Raw genomic sequence first — 16,078 nt, forward strand, 5'->3', positions numbered from 1 at the left:
CGAACATATGAACATAGAACTAGTATGAAAGGGAGATTGATGGTCAGCATGGTCTCGATGGGTCAAGGCACCTGCATCCTTTCTGTACCCCACGTTTAGCTTTATTCTTGTTACATGTGCTGGCGTACAGTGAAAAGCTTTGTTTTGTAAGCTATCCAATCAAATCAGATAAGAAATATTCATAAATACAATCAAGTTCAATAGGTAGAGCAAAGGGGAAGATACAGAGTGCAGAATATAGTTCAGCATTGTAGCGCTGCAGTTCCAGAGACTGTCCAATGTGCGCAATGGGGTGGAGGTGAATTGGACAGTTTCATTGGTTCATATGATAGGAGAAGAATTAGGCCATTCGGCCCATCAAGTCTACTTCGCTATTCAACCATGGCTGATCTAAGTCTTTCTACTAACCCCATCTCCTCCCCATAACTCCTGACACCCGTGCAAAATCAAGAATCTAATGATCTCGGCCTTAAAAGTATCCATTGACACATGCTGTATCCAGAGACTTGCTGTGTGTGTGGGTACTTTCCCATCCCTACTGACGATGTCCATTTTTGATGATTGCTGCCCACAAAATGCTCTGCCCCATCATCAGATGCCAGGAGGCCAGGGAATGGTGAGCTGGAGGGAACAGTGCTCTGAAACAAAGCTCTGCTGTGTATATTTCTGTGAACGGTGGCGCAGTGGTAGAGTTGCTGCCTTACAGTGCCAGAGTCCCAGGTTCCATCCTGACTACGGGAGCTGTCTGTATGGAGTTTGTACGTTCTCCCCGTGACCGCGTGGGTTTTCTCCGAGATCTTTGAATTCCTCCCAGGAAAGAGCCCTGGTTTTCAAGGGAAATTGGACATCTTGTTCGGAAAAAGAGGGAGATCTACAATTATTATAGGCAGCATGAAGTAAATGAGGTGCTTGAGGAGTATAAGGAATGTAAAAAGAATCTTAAGAAAGAAATTAGAAAAGCTAAAAGAAGATATGAGGTTGCTTTGGCAAGTAAGGTGAAAGTAAATCCAAAGGGTTTCTACAGCTATATTAATAGCAAAAGGATAACAAGGGATAAAATTGGTCCATTGGAGAAACAGAGTGGGCAGCTATCTGCAGAGCCAAAAGAGATGGGGGAGATATTGAACAATTTCTTTTCTCGGTATTCACCAAGGAGAAGGATATTGAATTATGTGAGGTAAGGGAAACGAGTAAAGTAGTTATGGATACTATGAGTTTCAAAGTAAAAGAAGTACTGACACTTTTGAAAAATATAAAAGTGGATAAGTCTCCAGGTCCTGACAGGATATTCCCTAGGACATTGAGGGAAGTTACTGTAGAAATAGCCGGGGCTATGACAGAAATATTTCAAATGTCATTAGAAACGGGAATAGTCCCCGAGGATTGGCGTACTACGCATGTTGTTCCATTGTTTAAAAAGGGTTCTAAGAGTAAACCTAGCAATTATAGACCTGTTAGTTTGACTTCAGTGGTGGGCAAATTAATGGAAAAGATACTTAGAGATAATATATATAAGCATCTGGATAAACAGGGTCTGATTAGGAACAGTCAACATGGATTTGTGCCTGGAAGGTCATGTTTGACTAATCTTCTTGAATTTTTTGAAGAGGTTACTAGGGAAATTGACGAGGGTAAAGCAGTGGATGTTGTCTATATGGACTTTAGTAAGGCCTTTGACAAGGTTCCTCATGGAAGGTTGGTTAAGAAGGATAAACTGTTGGGTATAAATGCAGGAATAGCAAGATGGATTCAGCAGTGGCTGAATGGGAGAAGCCAGAGGGTAATGGTGGATGGCTGTTTGTCGGGTTGGAGGCAGGTGACTAGTGGGGTGCCTCAGGGATCTGTGTTGGGTCCTTTGTTGTTTGTCATGTACATCAATGATCTGGATGAAGGGGTGGTAAATTGGATTGGTAAGTATGCAGATGATACCAAGATAGGGGGTGTTGTGGATAATGAAGAGGATTTCCAAAGTCTACAGAGTGATTTAGGCCATTTGGAAAAATGGGCTGAAAGATGGCAGGTGGAGTTTAATGCTGATAAATGTGAGGTGTAACACCTTGGCAGGACAAATCAAAATAGGACGTACATGATAAATGGTCGGGAATTGAAGAATACAGTTGAACAGAGGGATCTGGGTATACCGTGCATAGTTCCTTGAAGGTGGAATCTAATATAGATAGGGTGGTAAAGAAAGCTTTTGGTATGCTAGCCTTTATAAATCAGAGCATTGAGTATAGAAGCTGGGATGTAATGTTAAAATTGCACAAGGCATTGGTGAGACCAAATCTGGAGTATGGTGTACAATTTTGGTCGCCCAATTATAGGAAGGATGTCAACAAAATAGAGAGAGTACAGAGGAGATTTACTAGAATGTTGCCTGGGTTTCAACAACTAAGTTACAGAGATAGGTTGAATAAGTTAGGTCTTTATTCTCTGGAGCGCAGAAGGTTAAGGGGGGCCTTGATAGAGGTCTTTAAAATGATGAGAGGGATAGACATAGTTGATGTGATCAAGCTTTTCCCTTTGAGAATAGGGAAGATTCAAACAAGAGGACATGACTTCAGAATTAAGGGACAGAAGTTTAGGGGTAACATGAGGGGGAACTTCTTTACTCAGAGAGTGGTAGCGGTGTGGAATGAGCTTCCAGTGGAAGTGGTGGCGGCAGGTTCGTTGGTATCATTTAAAAATAAATTGGATAGGCATATGGATGAGAAGGGAATGGAGGGTTATGGTATGAGTGCAGGCAGTGCTGTAATTGTTATATGGTTATATGGTTATATTCCAAAGACATACAGGTTTGTAGGTCAATTGGCTTGGTATACATGTAAATTGAGCCTAGCCTGTGTAGGGTAGTGTTAATGTGTGGGGATCGCTGGTCGGCGTGGCCTTGGTGAGCTGTAGGGCTTAGTTTCCGCGCTGTATCTCTGAAATAAGCTGAGCTAAACTGAGGTGCAGTGTTGTGGGAAGCTTTGCCAGTTGTCACGTGGCCTGTGGTTTGTGTTGTCTGAGATGTTATCTGCTGTTTGGGCACAGCCTCACATGTTGAGTAGAAGCAGTGTTGGCCCTGCAGCTGGTGCTGGCTGGTGCCAGCTGGTTGAAAAGCAAAAATGCGCAGATGCTGGAAGTGAAAACAGGAGACGTGTTGTCGGCTTTGCAGGTCTGACCCCATTAATGTATCAGGTCACCCACCCTCCATTGAAAGAGACATAAAACAGAGAAACAGGCCCTTCACCCCTACTCCTCGTCCATGCCGACAAAGCCTTCCCGGATGCTCCCATTTGCCTGTGTTTGGCCCATATCCCTCTAAACCTTTCCAATCCGTATCCTCACCAAACGTCTTTTAAATCACTTCCTCTGGCAGTTCGATCCATGTCCCCTCCACTCTCTGTTGGAAAGGTTGCCGCTGAGGTTGCCCGTAACATAATTCTCCTGTCACCTACGCCTCTGTCCCCTAGTTGTAGATTCCCCGACAATAGGTGCAGGAGTAGGTCAGTCGGCCCTTCAAGCCAGCACCGCCATTCAATGTGATCGTGGCTGATCATCCACAATCAGTACCCAGTTCCTTCCCTCTCCCCATATTCCCTAACTCTATCTTCAAGAGCTGCTCCTCACACTGTCTTTCTCTTTGCTCACAGTTAGTGCGGAAGACTCGCAGTGCCGTGCTAGAGCTGAGGCTCGGGGTTGTGGTGCTACGGTGAGGATGTCCCGCCGTAGTCCCCGTCTGGCCACCAACGGTTACTACCAGCACGATGACGACGTCTCCAGTAGCAGCGGCAGCTCCACCACATCCGGTGCTCCCTCTTACAAGGAGACTCCCATCAGGTACGTCTCTCTAACTCTCTCTTGTCTCCTTCCCCCACCCTCCCTCTCCCTCTCGTTCTTTCCTCTCTAAGCTATGCTCCTTTCTAACAGTAAAGATGCAGCCTCCACCCTAGTACCTCACTCAGGGAGCTGTGTATCACAATTCCAACTCCCCCCCCTCTCTCTCCTCCCCCAGCCCCGCCTCCCAACTCCCAACCTCAACTGAACCTTTCCCTACAGGAAAAAGTTCTAGACAAAAACTCAAGGAAAGTTCCAACAGCCTCTTCTTTCCTGTTTGGAATCTCAGGTAGAGGATGATCGGATGTAGGGTATATCTTCCAGAGGCCAAGGGCAGGGTTGTCGTGCCAACAAGTTGTTGATGAAACCATTCGGTTGATGGGCTCATGAGGGATGTTGGAGGGAACGTGAAAAGGGGCTGCCTGACCTGCTAAGTTACTCCAGCACTTTGTAACTTTTTTTTATAAACCAGCATCTGCAGTTCCTTGAGGAGGGGGAGAGAGAGAGAGAGTCATGAAATTCCTTCCCAGTGTGAAACAACCTTCTTCCCTCCCCCTCCTTTCCCAGCTCTGACAAGCGACTCTCTCCATCCCTCCCCCACCCAAGTCGCACCAGCTTCTCATTCTCACTGAGCAAATGGATAACAATGGCCAGTTTCCTTTATCATCGTTACTTTTTTGCTTCTCTTTCTCTTTCTGCCTCCGTCCTAAATCGTTGCCCTTTATCGTTTCAGGTTGCACAAGAAAAGGTCAAACAGCAAGTGGCCGGGACCTGTGCCTGGTGTCAAACGTTCACCGTCCAACAGTTCAGTCAACAGTCTGAGTAGCTACATCAGCAACGTCAGTAATGTCTCCAAGCGCTCTCAGCACTCTCTGCTCCTTGGCAGCAGCAGCGGCTGGCAGGAGCCCGTCGGTACGTGTCCGGGGAGGGCAGCGCGGGGTTGGTAGCAGGGCACCGGCAAATTTCTTTAGTCAGAGGCTGGTGAATCAGTGGAATTCATTGCCACTGAAGGCTGTGGAGGCCAAGTCAGTGGATATTTTTAAGGCAGAGATAGATAGATTCTTCATTAGTACAGGGTTTACGGGGAGAACACAGGAGAATGGGGTTAGGAGGGAGAGATAGTTCTGCCATGATGGAGTGTCGGAGTAGACTTGATGGGCCAAATGGCCTAATTCTCCTCCTATCACTTATGACCTTTTGACGTCAGTGTTCTTAAAGCCTTAACCCTTCCCTCCAACAGACTGGTTAAGGGCTTCTCCTTGGTTTAAAGTACCGCGATCACTGGTGCACGTCGGAGACTCGTGCTGCAGTATCTCAGTTTTAGTTGGAAACGAGCCCTTTGGTCCACCGAGTCCGCACTGACCAGCGATCATCGCACAGCTGCTGTGAGACTTTGCCCATCCCACCGGGTGCTGGGAGGCGGGCGGGCGGGCGGACAGGAGGAGGGGCGCACTGCCGCTCTGCTGTGGGGCCTGTGTGTGGTAACACACACGGTTCAGTTACTGTGGGGAGCGCTGGGTCGGGGTCTGATGCCCCCTGGTGGTGGGAGGTGACCGACACTGAGCTGCAGTTACTAAGAGGCGAGGGATTATACCTTCCTTTATAGGAAGGAACTGCAGATGCTGGTTTACACTAAAGATAGACACAAAATGCTGGAGTAACTCAGTGGACAGGCAGCATGAGGTCATAAGTGATAGGAGCATAATTAGTTCATGTGTCCCATCAATCTACTCCGACATTCAATCATGGCTGATCTATCTTTCCCTCCTAACCCCATTCTCCTGCCTTCTCCCCATAATCCCTGACACCCGTACTAATCAAGAATCTATCTCTGCATTAAAAATATCCACTGACTTGGCCTCCACAGCCTTCTGTGGCAAAGAATGCCACAGATTCACCACCCTCTGACTAAAGACATTCCTCCTTATCTCCTTCCTGAAGGAGCGTTGTTTAATTTTGAGGCTATGAACTCTAGATGTCGACTCTTCCACAAGTGGAAACATCCTCTCCACATCCACTATCCAAACCTTTCACTTTTCGGTAAGTTTCAATGAGGACCCCTTCATTCTTCTAAACTCCAGCGAGTACAGGCCCAGTGCCGTCAAATGCCTTTCTGGAGAGAAAGAATAGGTGACGTTTCGATCGAGACCCTTATTCAGACTTAGTCAGGGGAGAGAGAGATCTGGAAGGATAATGTGTGAACACGAGAGATCAAAGGGGACGAAGAGCAAGGAAGATGTAGAATAGATCATTGTTAGCTGGGGGAAGGTGACAACAAAGCATACAAAGATAAAATGTAATCAGGAGGACAGTTAAACTGGCCGGAGAGCTAGGATGGTGGAGGGATGGAGAGAGAGAGGGGGAAAACAAGGGTTACTTGGTTAGAGAGGTCAACATCATATCGTTGGGTTGTAAGGTGTCCAAGTGAAATATGAGGTGCTGTAATATTTTCCTGTGATGACTTGCCCCGGTAACCTGTATCTACTGACAGCGCCTTCCACTTCTTCCAACATCTACTTGTCGTCGACATCTGGCTACTCAACCGAGGATGAGCTGCAGGGTAAGTGGAACGTTCATCATCTCACCCCCCACGTCCCTCATCCTGAACAGCTAACATGCGGCACGTTGCACTATCGGCAGAGAGGACACACTGGCTGGGGCTGGAACAGAGGCTTTAGGGATTTCATATTGAAGCTGGGCAGTGGGGCAGCCGAGCGGGCACTTACTGCGGTGGGTGGATGAGTGGCTGGGAGGTGTTACTAGGGTGGGGACAGGGTGGGTGGGAGGTGTTACTAGGGTGGGGCAGATGGATGGGGGCAGTTACTAGGGCATGGACAGGGTGGGTTGGTGAGTGGAGGATGTAACCAGGGTGGGGACAGGGTGGGTGAGTGGAGGATGTTGGGGGGGTGGGGGGTGGGGGTGAGTGGAGGATGTTGGGGGGTGAGTGGAGGATGTTGGGGGGTGTGGGAGTGGGCGGGGGAGTGGATTATGTTGGGTGGGGGTGAACATCCCATTGCTGGGGCAGGGTGAGGTTGAGTGGGCTATTACAAGGCGCTGATGTCGGGACATGGGGTGTTACTGGGAAGGGGGTGAGGGACATGTAAGCGGGCTGACGGTGGGGAGGGTAAATGGAGCAGGTGGGGTGTGAGGGTCTGTTACTGGGGCAGGTGAGGGGCTGTTAGTGAGGTGGGCTGTGGGTGGGTGAGTGGGCCGTGGACTGACACTGGGCAGGAGCTAAACCTGTTTTACAGGATTGTAGATTTCCCAGATGCTGGGTTACATCAGGGGGACTGAGCTGTTGTTTGGGGCAGCTAATGGCCATTCATTCACACACACATATGTACACACAAAAAAACAAACACTAAAAATAGTGTGCTGCCATTTGACGACAAACTCCCCCTGCTTAGCGCCTGTTCACCAAGGTGTGGAAAGTGATGCAACTTCTGCTAAAGAGCATCGTTCCATTGCAATCTCCAGGTGGTATCAGCGGCAACACCCTGTGTATCCATCCACTTAAAATCATTAACAAATCCACTTCCTGCAGCGTTTTGGAGAGAATATTCTGGACCCTGTCAGTATTTAATCTGTGACCTCTGTTTATTGATCCCTCAATAGCAAAACCTTTCTCGTTTAGAACCCTGCTGCAATCTTCAACATTTGATAGGTCATCTCTTTTAACTTCTCTGTTCCGAGAGGACTCCTAACTTTTCCAAATTACTCTTTACTGTAATTCTAGAAACTGTCTAAATCAATTCTTATGCTTGAAGTCTGAAGAAGGGTCCCGACCCGAAATGTCACCCATCCATTTTCAGACAGAGATGTTGCCTGACCCGCTGAGTTACTTCAGAACTTTGTGTCTATCTTAGGCTTTTGACATCCTTCCTTTAGTTTAGTTTGGAGATACAGCGTGGACACAGGCCCTTCGGCCCACCGAGTCGGTACTGATCAGCGATCCCTGCACACTAACAGTTGAGCCGTGGGCCGATCAGTTGCATGGTGCTTTTGTGAACAGCAGCAAAAGCATTGGGCCACATGGCCCTTTGAACATTGTAAACCTTGAGAGAGAAGTTTGCGTTGTTGACATCTTGCTCTTCTTTCCCACCCCCCAGGTTTGGCGTACTCTGAATCGTTCTCCCCCCTTGCCAAGCTGTGGGGCTGGATCTCGCTGCTGTCTCCAGGTACCTGCATTACTAATCTTCCATCTTCTGTGGTCCATGGCCCCAAAACTCTGCTCCATTCAACCAGTGCCCTGCTGATACTGGACCCAGTGGTGAGGTAGAGCCCGCTGCTCCCTCCTTAAACAACCAGGGTTTGCACAAGGCCTGGTCCCCAGTGCTGTGTTGTTGGTGCATCCTAGGACCACAGTCAGTGCGGGAGGAAGCCACCTTCCAGCTTGGTCCTCCAGTGTGTTCCCTCAGCCTGACTGGGTCACTCACTGAGATGGGTGGTGAGTTGCCCAGAGGACCATAGAGTCAAGAGATGACTGACTGTCAATGCTCGGTTACTCGATCCCGACTGAAGTCATGTTGTAACACCTAAGGGAGGCCTGGTTTGTGCTCCAGTGTCACTGGGGTGATGAAAGAATAGGATCTCCTTTAGATTTCCCCAGCTGTGTGGCACCGAGGACACTTTTGAAATGTAGTGTAATGTGGTGGACCGTGGCCAAGCTCGCACACAGCATTGTGGTGATCAGCAGACGCCCATGTTCAATAAATCTAGATTTCTCTAACTTCAAGTAACCCTCTCTCTCCGTCCTTCCCCCTCCTTAGTCGTTGTACTAGTGTCACTGTCGTCCTGGTGAGTTTCATTGTCTGTATCATTCGTTAACACCGAGCCCACAGCCAACCAACAATGGACCCTTTCCTTCATCATCGTTACTTTTTTGCATATCGTTCATTCATTTGTTCCATATCTCTCTACATCACCATCTATATCACTTGTTTCCCTTTCCCCTGACTCTCAGTCTGAAGAAGGGTCTCGACCCGAAACATCACCTATTCCTTTTCTCCAGAGATGCTGCCTGACCCGCTGATACTCCAGCTTTTTGTGTCTATCTTTGCCCGTGTTGGCCCGTCATGGCCTCTGGAGTACTGTTGTCCCATTGATATCCCTGCGACCTATTTTTTCTCGGGCTCCCTATAGCCCCTCTGGGTTCTCCTGCCACCACCTTGCGGTGGACTTTCTGTGGTGGTCCCTGCAGGGGAGAAGGTCTCTCAGTCTCACGTGGTTCCACAGTATCAGTGGGTTCCGTGTTAGAGAGTCTGAACTCTCTCCGCTTCCACTGATGGGAAGCATCGGGGCCCAACGTTGTCTAATATTGTGTTCCTGTCTCTTTCAGAAAAAGCTCTGCCCCTGGTGTTCTGGTGGTTGAGCACAGCCTGGTACCAGTTAACAACGGCCATCTCCTTGATCGATGTCCTTACTCTGTCCAGGTACGTGCACCGGGGATCCACAGATTCCCTTCCTCCACCTGGTCAACTGAAGCAAAGTCACCCATCCCCACTGCCTCCTCCATCTCCTCCACACCTCTGTACTGAACACACCCTCCCACAGGACACCCAGTTCTGAAGGGGCTGCTCCTCAAGTTTTGGCTCCACTTTAGTCCGACGCTATTGATTTTTGGGAATTAGAAGAACAAATGTGTCAGGAGATTGCAGACAGCTGCAGGTCAAATAAGGTTGTTGTAGTAGGGGATTTTAACTTTCCCAATATAGACTGGGAAAATCATAGCGTGAAGGATTTAAATGGGGCAATTCCTCAAAAGTGTTCAGGAGAGTTTTCTTAAACAGTATGTGGAGGCCCCCATACGTGAGAGGGCAACACTGGATCTAGTATTGGGAAATTGGGAAAGGCAAGTTAATGTAGTGTGTGTGGAGGGGCCTTTTGGGTCCAGTGACTACAGTTCGATTAGGTTTAAGATAGTTATGGTAGGGACGGCGAGGGTCCACGTGTTAAAATGCTCAACTGGGATAAGGCCAACTTTGAGGCAATGAGAGAAAGTTTTGCTCAAGTTGACTGGAGCAGGTTATTAGAGGGGAAAGGAACATGGGCCAAGTGGGATGTTTTTAAGTGTGCTGACGAAAGCTCAGCATATGTACGTCCCCGTTAGAGTGAAGGGCAAAGCAGGCAAACGTAAGGAAGCTTGGCTGACGAGGGGAAATGAGGCGTTGGTCAAAAACAAGAAGGATGCATGGGACAGATATAGGCAGCTGGGATCAAGTGCATCCCTGGAGGAGTTTCAAGATCAAAGGAGTAAACTGAAAAAGGTGATCAGAAGGGCAAAAAGGGGCCAGGAGATAGCTCTGGTGGGTAGCAACAATCACAAAAGATTGTATAAATACATAAGGGGAAAAAGGGTAACCAGAGAGAGAGTGGGAGCTCTCAGGAATCAAAGCAGTCACCTCTGTGTGGAGCAACAGGAGATTGGCAAGGTCCTCAATAAATATTTCTCCTCTATATTTCCCGAGGAGAAAGACAGTAGGACAGAAGGTAGACAAAAATGCTGGAGAAACTCAGCAGGTGAGGCAGCATCTATGGAGCGAAGGAATAGGTGACGTTTCAGGTCAAGACCCTTCTTCAGATTGATGTGGGGGTATGGGGTGGGGGGGGGGGGGAGAAGAAAGGAAGATGCGGAGACAATGGGCTGTGGGTGAGCTGGGAAGGGGAGGGGAAGGAGGGAGAAAGCAAGGACTACCTGAAATTGAAGAAGTCAATGTTCATACCGCTGGTGTGTAAACGACACAAGCGAAACATGAGGTGCTGCTCCTCCAATTTACAGCGGGCCTCACTCTGGCCATGGAGGAGGACCAGGACAGAAAGGTTGGATTCAGAATGAGGGGGGAGTTGGTGCTGAGATCAGGTTGGTTAATGCAAACCGAGCGGAGGTGTTGGGCGAAGCGATCGCCAAGCCTGCGTTTGGTCTCACCGATGTAGAGCAGTTGACACCTAGAGCAGCGGATGTTGGAGGAGGTGCAGGTGAACCTCTGCCTCACCTGGAAAGATTGCTTAGGTCCTTGGATGGAGTCAAGGGGGGAGGTAAAGCGACAAGTGTAGCATTTTCTGCGACAAGGGAAAGTGCCAATGGAGGGGGTGGTTTGGGTGGGAAGGGACGAATTGACCAGGGAGTTACGGAGGGAGCGGAAAGCCGAAAGGGGAGGACTTATGTGATGGCTGGTAGGGTGGAAGGTGAGGATAAGGGGGACTCTGCCCTTGTTACGAGTGGGGGGGCTGGGGAGTGAGAGTAGAGTCACGGGGTATAGAAGAGACCCTGGTGAGAGCCTCATCTATAGTTGAAGAGGAGAGGTGCTGGAAGACTGGAGGGTGGCAAATGTTATGTCTCTTTTCAAGAAAGGCTGCAGGGAAAATGCAGATGGGCAAATGTTATAGGCCGGTGCCCTTAACATCTGTAGTTGGAAAGTTACTCGAGAGTATTCTGAGGGATAGGTTATACAGGCATTTGGATGGGCAAGGGCTGATTGGGGATAGTCAGCATGGTTTTGTACATGGGAGGTCGTGTCTCACAAATCTGATTGATTTTTTTGAAGACGTAACCAAAAAGGTCGATGAGGGCAGAGCTGTAGATGTTGTGTACATGGACTTCAGTACGACGTTCAACAAGGTTCTGCATGGTAGGCTGCTCTGGAAGGTTAGATCGCATGGGATCCAAGGAGAGATAGCTGAATGGGTAGCAAATTGGCTCCAAGGAAGGAAGGTTGCTTCTCGGACTGGAGGCCTGTGACTAGTGGTGTGCCTCAGGGTTCGGTGCTGGGTCCGTTACTGTTTGTCATCGACATCAATGATTTGGATGAGAACATACAGGGCAAGATTAGCAAGTTTGCTGATTCTACAAAAGTGAGTGGTTTTGCAGATAGTGAAGATGGTTGTGAACAGAGGGATCTGGGAATAACCGTGCATAGTTCCTTGAAGGTGGAATCTCATATAGATAGGGTGGTAAAGAAAGCTTTTGGTATGCTAGCCTTTATAAATCAGAGCATTGAGTATAGAAGCTGGGATGTAATGTTAAAATTGTACAAGGCATTGGTGAGACCAAATCTGGAGTATGGTGTACAATTTTGGTCGCCCAATTATAGGAAGGATGTCAACAAAATAGAGAGAGTACAGAGGAGATTTACTAGAATGTTGCCTGGGTTTCAACAACTAAGTTACAGAGAAAGGTTGAATAAGTTAGGTCTTTATTCTCTGGAGCGCAGAAGGTTAAGGGGGGACTTGATAGAGGTCTTTAAAATGATGAGAGGGATAGACAGAGTTGATGTGGATCAGCTTTTCCCTTTGAGAATAGCGAAGATTCAAACAAGAGGACATGATTTCAGAATTAAGGGACAGAAGTTTAGGGGTAACATGAGGGGGAACTTCTTTACTCAGAGAGTGGTAGCGGTGTGGAATGAGCTTCCAGTGGAAGTGGTGGAGGCAGGTTCGTTGGTATCATTTAAAAATAAATTGGATAGGCATATGGATGAGAAGGGAATGGAGGGTTATGGTATGAGTGCAGGCAGGTGGGACTAAGGGAAAAAAGTTGTTCGGCACGGACTTGTAGGGCCGAGATGGCCTGTTTCCGTGCTGTAATTGTTATATGGTTGTGAAAGATTGCAGCAGGATCTGGATCGATTGGCCAGGTAGGCTGAGGAATGGTTGATGGAATTTAATACAGAGATGTGTGAGATGTTGCATTTTGGGACATTGAACAAAGGCAGGACCTACACAGTAAATGGTAGGCCTCTGGGTAGTGTTGTACAACAGAGAGTGTACAACTAGGTGCATGGTTCCATGAAGGTTGAGTCGCAGGTAGATAAGGTGGTTAAAAAGGCTTTTGGCACATTGGCCTTCATCAGTCAGAGTATTGAGTGTGGAAACGGTGAGGTCATGTTGCAGTAAGACTTTGGTGAGACCGCATTTAGAATATTGTGTTCAGTTCGGGCACCATGTTATAGAAAAGATGTTGTCAAGCTTGAACGGTTCAGAGAAGATTTACGAGGATGTTGCCAGGACTAGAGGCTATGGGGAGAGGTTGAGAAGGCTGGATCTCTATTCCATGGAGCGCAGGGGGATGAGGGGAGATCTTATAGAGGTATACAAAATCATGAGAGGAATAGTAGATGCACAGTTTCTTGCCCAGAGTAGGGGAATCGAGGACTAGAGGACATATGCTCAAGGTGGAAAAGATTTAATAGGAATCCGAAGGCTAACGTTTTCACACAAAAGGTGGTGGGTGTATGGAACAAGTTGCCAGACGAGGTAGTTGAGGCTGAGACTATCCCATCGTTTTAAAAGACAGTTAGATAGGTACATGATAGGACAGGTTTGGAGGAATATGGACTAAGCGCAGGCAAGTGGGACTAGTATAGCTGGTACATTGTTGGTCAGTATGGGCAAGTTGGGCCGAAGGGCCTGTTTCCAAAGTGTATCACTCTATCTCTAGACTGTGTAGGGTAGTGTTAGTGAACGGGAATCGTTGGTCGGTGTAGACTCGGTGGGCCGAAGGACCTGTTTCTGTGATGTGTCTTTAAAGTAAACTTTAAAAAGTGATAACCCATTTATTGTACCCCAGGTAAACCCACCACAGGCCAACCCACTTGTACTACCCCAGATAAACCCACTAGAAACAGAAAAAACATAGATAAAATAGGTGCAGGAGTAGGCCATTCGACCCTTCGAGCCACAGACTATAAGATAGCCTGCCCACACTCTACCTCAGATACATGGTTGGTGGCGGCGCCTAACGGCAGCGGCTCGACTACAGTCGTCCGTCTTTGTTTTTTATTTTTGTCTTATTAAATGTATGTTTTGAGCTTAGTTTTTATTATTTTTTAGCTGTGTATATGTGGGGGGTGGAAGGGGGGATGTGGGGGAAACCGTTTAGTCTCTTCCCTGTACGGGGACCCGACTTTTTCCCTGTCAGGTCTCCGGTGTCGTTGGGCCTAACACTGAGGAGCCGTCGGCGGACTCCGGCCGGGACCAACCTGAGGGCTCCAGTCGCGGAGCCTGCGGACCTGACAACGCAAAGCTGGCCGTCTTCAGAGCGGGGAGAGCTGTGGTGGCGCGCGGCTGCGACCCAACTTCAGAGCTTCGGAAGCTCCAGCTGCAGGCTCGGTGGACAGGAACATCGGGAGCTCCAGGTCCCTGGGGGGAGACGGCTTTTTGGAGCTCCTGCAACGGCAACTTCTCCCGCTGGAATCGCGGGGTTGAAAGGACACGGAGCGTGGCCTAACATCGCCCGGTGCGGGTTAGTGGCCACGGGGACTTACTATCGTCACCGAGGGCTCTAACATCGGAGCCCCAGTTCGCCTAGACGCTGCAGTTGGACTGCTGGACCGTTGGTTGGTCTGCTTGATCCAAGGGGTTTAAAGGACACGGAGCTGGGGCCTAACATCACCCGGTGTGGCTAAATGGCCACAGGACTTACCATCCTACCAAGCGGAGGGCTTTAACATCTGGGCCTCAGTTCGCCTCAACGTTGCAGTTGGACCGCGGGTGAAGAATAAAGGGAAGAGATAAGACTTTGCCTTCCATCACAGTGAGGAGGTGTTGGAGACTCACTGTGATGGATGTTTATGTAAACTGTGTTAATTGTGGGACTTGGGTTTTTTTGTAATGTAAAAAACTGTAGTAAATGTAATTTCGTTCAAACCTAGGTTTGAATGACAATAAATAGCATTCCATACATCCACCACAGAACAGCCCTCTGATACTGTACCCAAGGTTGACTAATCTTTACACCAGTGTCACCGTGGCTCTGAGCTTTGGGTGTGTGGAGTGAAGGTCTGTCAGCATCGTGGGTCCATGGAGATCATTGATCTGATTCTGTCTGTTTGATGGGAGCATTCGATTTGCTTGAAACGTGTGTGTGGGAAGGAACTGAAGATGCTGTTTTAAATCGAAGGTAGACACAAAGAGCTAGAGTAACTCAGCGGGTTGGGCAGCGTCTCTGGAGAGAAGGAATGGGTGACGTTTCAGGACAACGCCCTTCTTCAGACTCCAGAGATGCTGCCCGACCCACTGCGTTTTGGCAGCTTTTTGTGTCCATCTCGCTTGAGACGGGGTTGGGTTCAATAGCCGGCTGACGTGTGTGTGTTTCCCCTCCAGGTGTGTCCCTCACGTGAAGAAGTGGATGCTGCTGGTGTTGCTGGCATTAATGGGTAAGGACCTGCTCCATTTCACATCTCACTTCATCGATCATTGATGTCTGCAGGACAATATGAAGAGAAAATCTTCACTGAGGGTTCGAGCAGTTGAGGCAAAGCATGAGGAGAAACAGTCATGTGGAGAGTAAAGGATTAAAGGTGGAGGGAAGGATTGTGGTTGGTCCTGGGCTGTATTTAGCAGTCTGTTTGACAGAACAACACTGGTGAATTTATAGTGTCAACTGAGTATCCGGAGCCCAATGTTCTTATTGGAATTAGAGAGTGAGGTCCAAGCAGCTGAATTGTGGTTGTGTTATATTGTTCATAAATTATAGGAGCAGAATTAGGCCATTTGGCCCATCAAGTCTACTCCACTATTCAATCATGGCTGATCTATCTTTCCCTCTTAACCCCATTCTCCTGCCTGTTCCCCATAACCTCCGACACCCGTACTAATTAAGAATCTTATCAATCTGCACCTTAAAAATACCCACTGACTTGGCCTCTAGAGCCATCTGTGGCAATGAAATCCACAGATTCACCACCCCCTAACTAAAGAAATTCCAGCTTGTCTCCTTTCTAAAGGTACGTGGTTTTGTTCTGAGGCTATGGTCTCTGGCCCTATACTCTCCAACTAGTGGAAACATCCTCTCCATATACACTCTATCCAGGCCTTTCACTATTCGACAAGTTTCAATGAAGTCCCTCCTCATCCTGCAGCGAGTACAGGCCCAGTGCCTACAAGTGCTCATCACACGTCAACCCACTCATTCCTGGGATCATTTTCATCAACCTCCTCTGGACCCTCTCCAACACCAGCATTTCCTCCTTCAGATGTGGAGCCCATAACCGCTCACAAAACTCTAAATGTGGTCTGGCCAGTGCCATCGTTACATCCCTGTCTTTATATTCTATTATCAGGGTGCTTGTATTTGATAATCTCGCTGTTCTAACGGGTGCAAAGATGCTAATCTCCAGATTGCTCCCAGTAGCTGGTACAGTGAGTGTAGGTGTGGGAAGGGAGTGTGGGTGATGAGTAGGGGAGTGATGGTGCAGGAGGGAGGGCTGTATATTCCTCGGGCACTTGCACTGGTTCTGAGGGCAGGTGGCACCTCGAGGCT

This window comes from Amblyraja radiata, chromosome 38 (assembly GCF_010909765.2).
Source record: "Amblyraja radiata isolate CabotCenter1 chromosome 38, sAmbRad1.1.pri, whole genome shotgun sequence".
Classification (NCBI taxonomy): Eukaryota; Metazoa; Chordata; class Chondrichthyes; order Rajiformes; family Rajidae; genus Amblyraja; species Amblyraja radiata.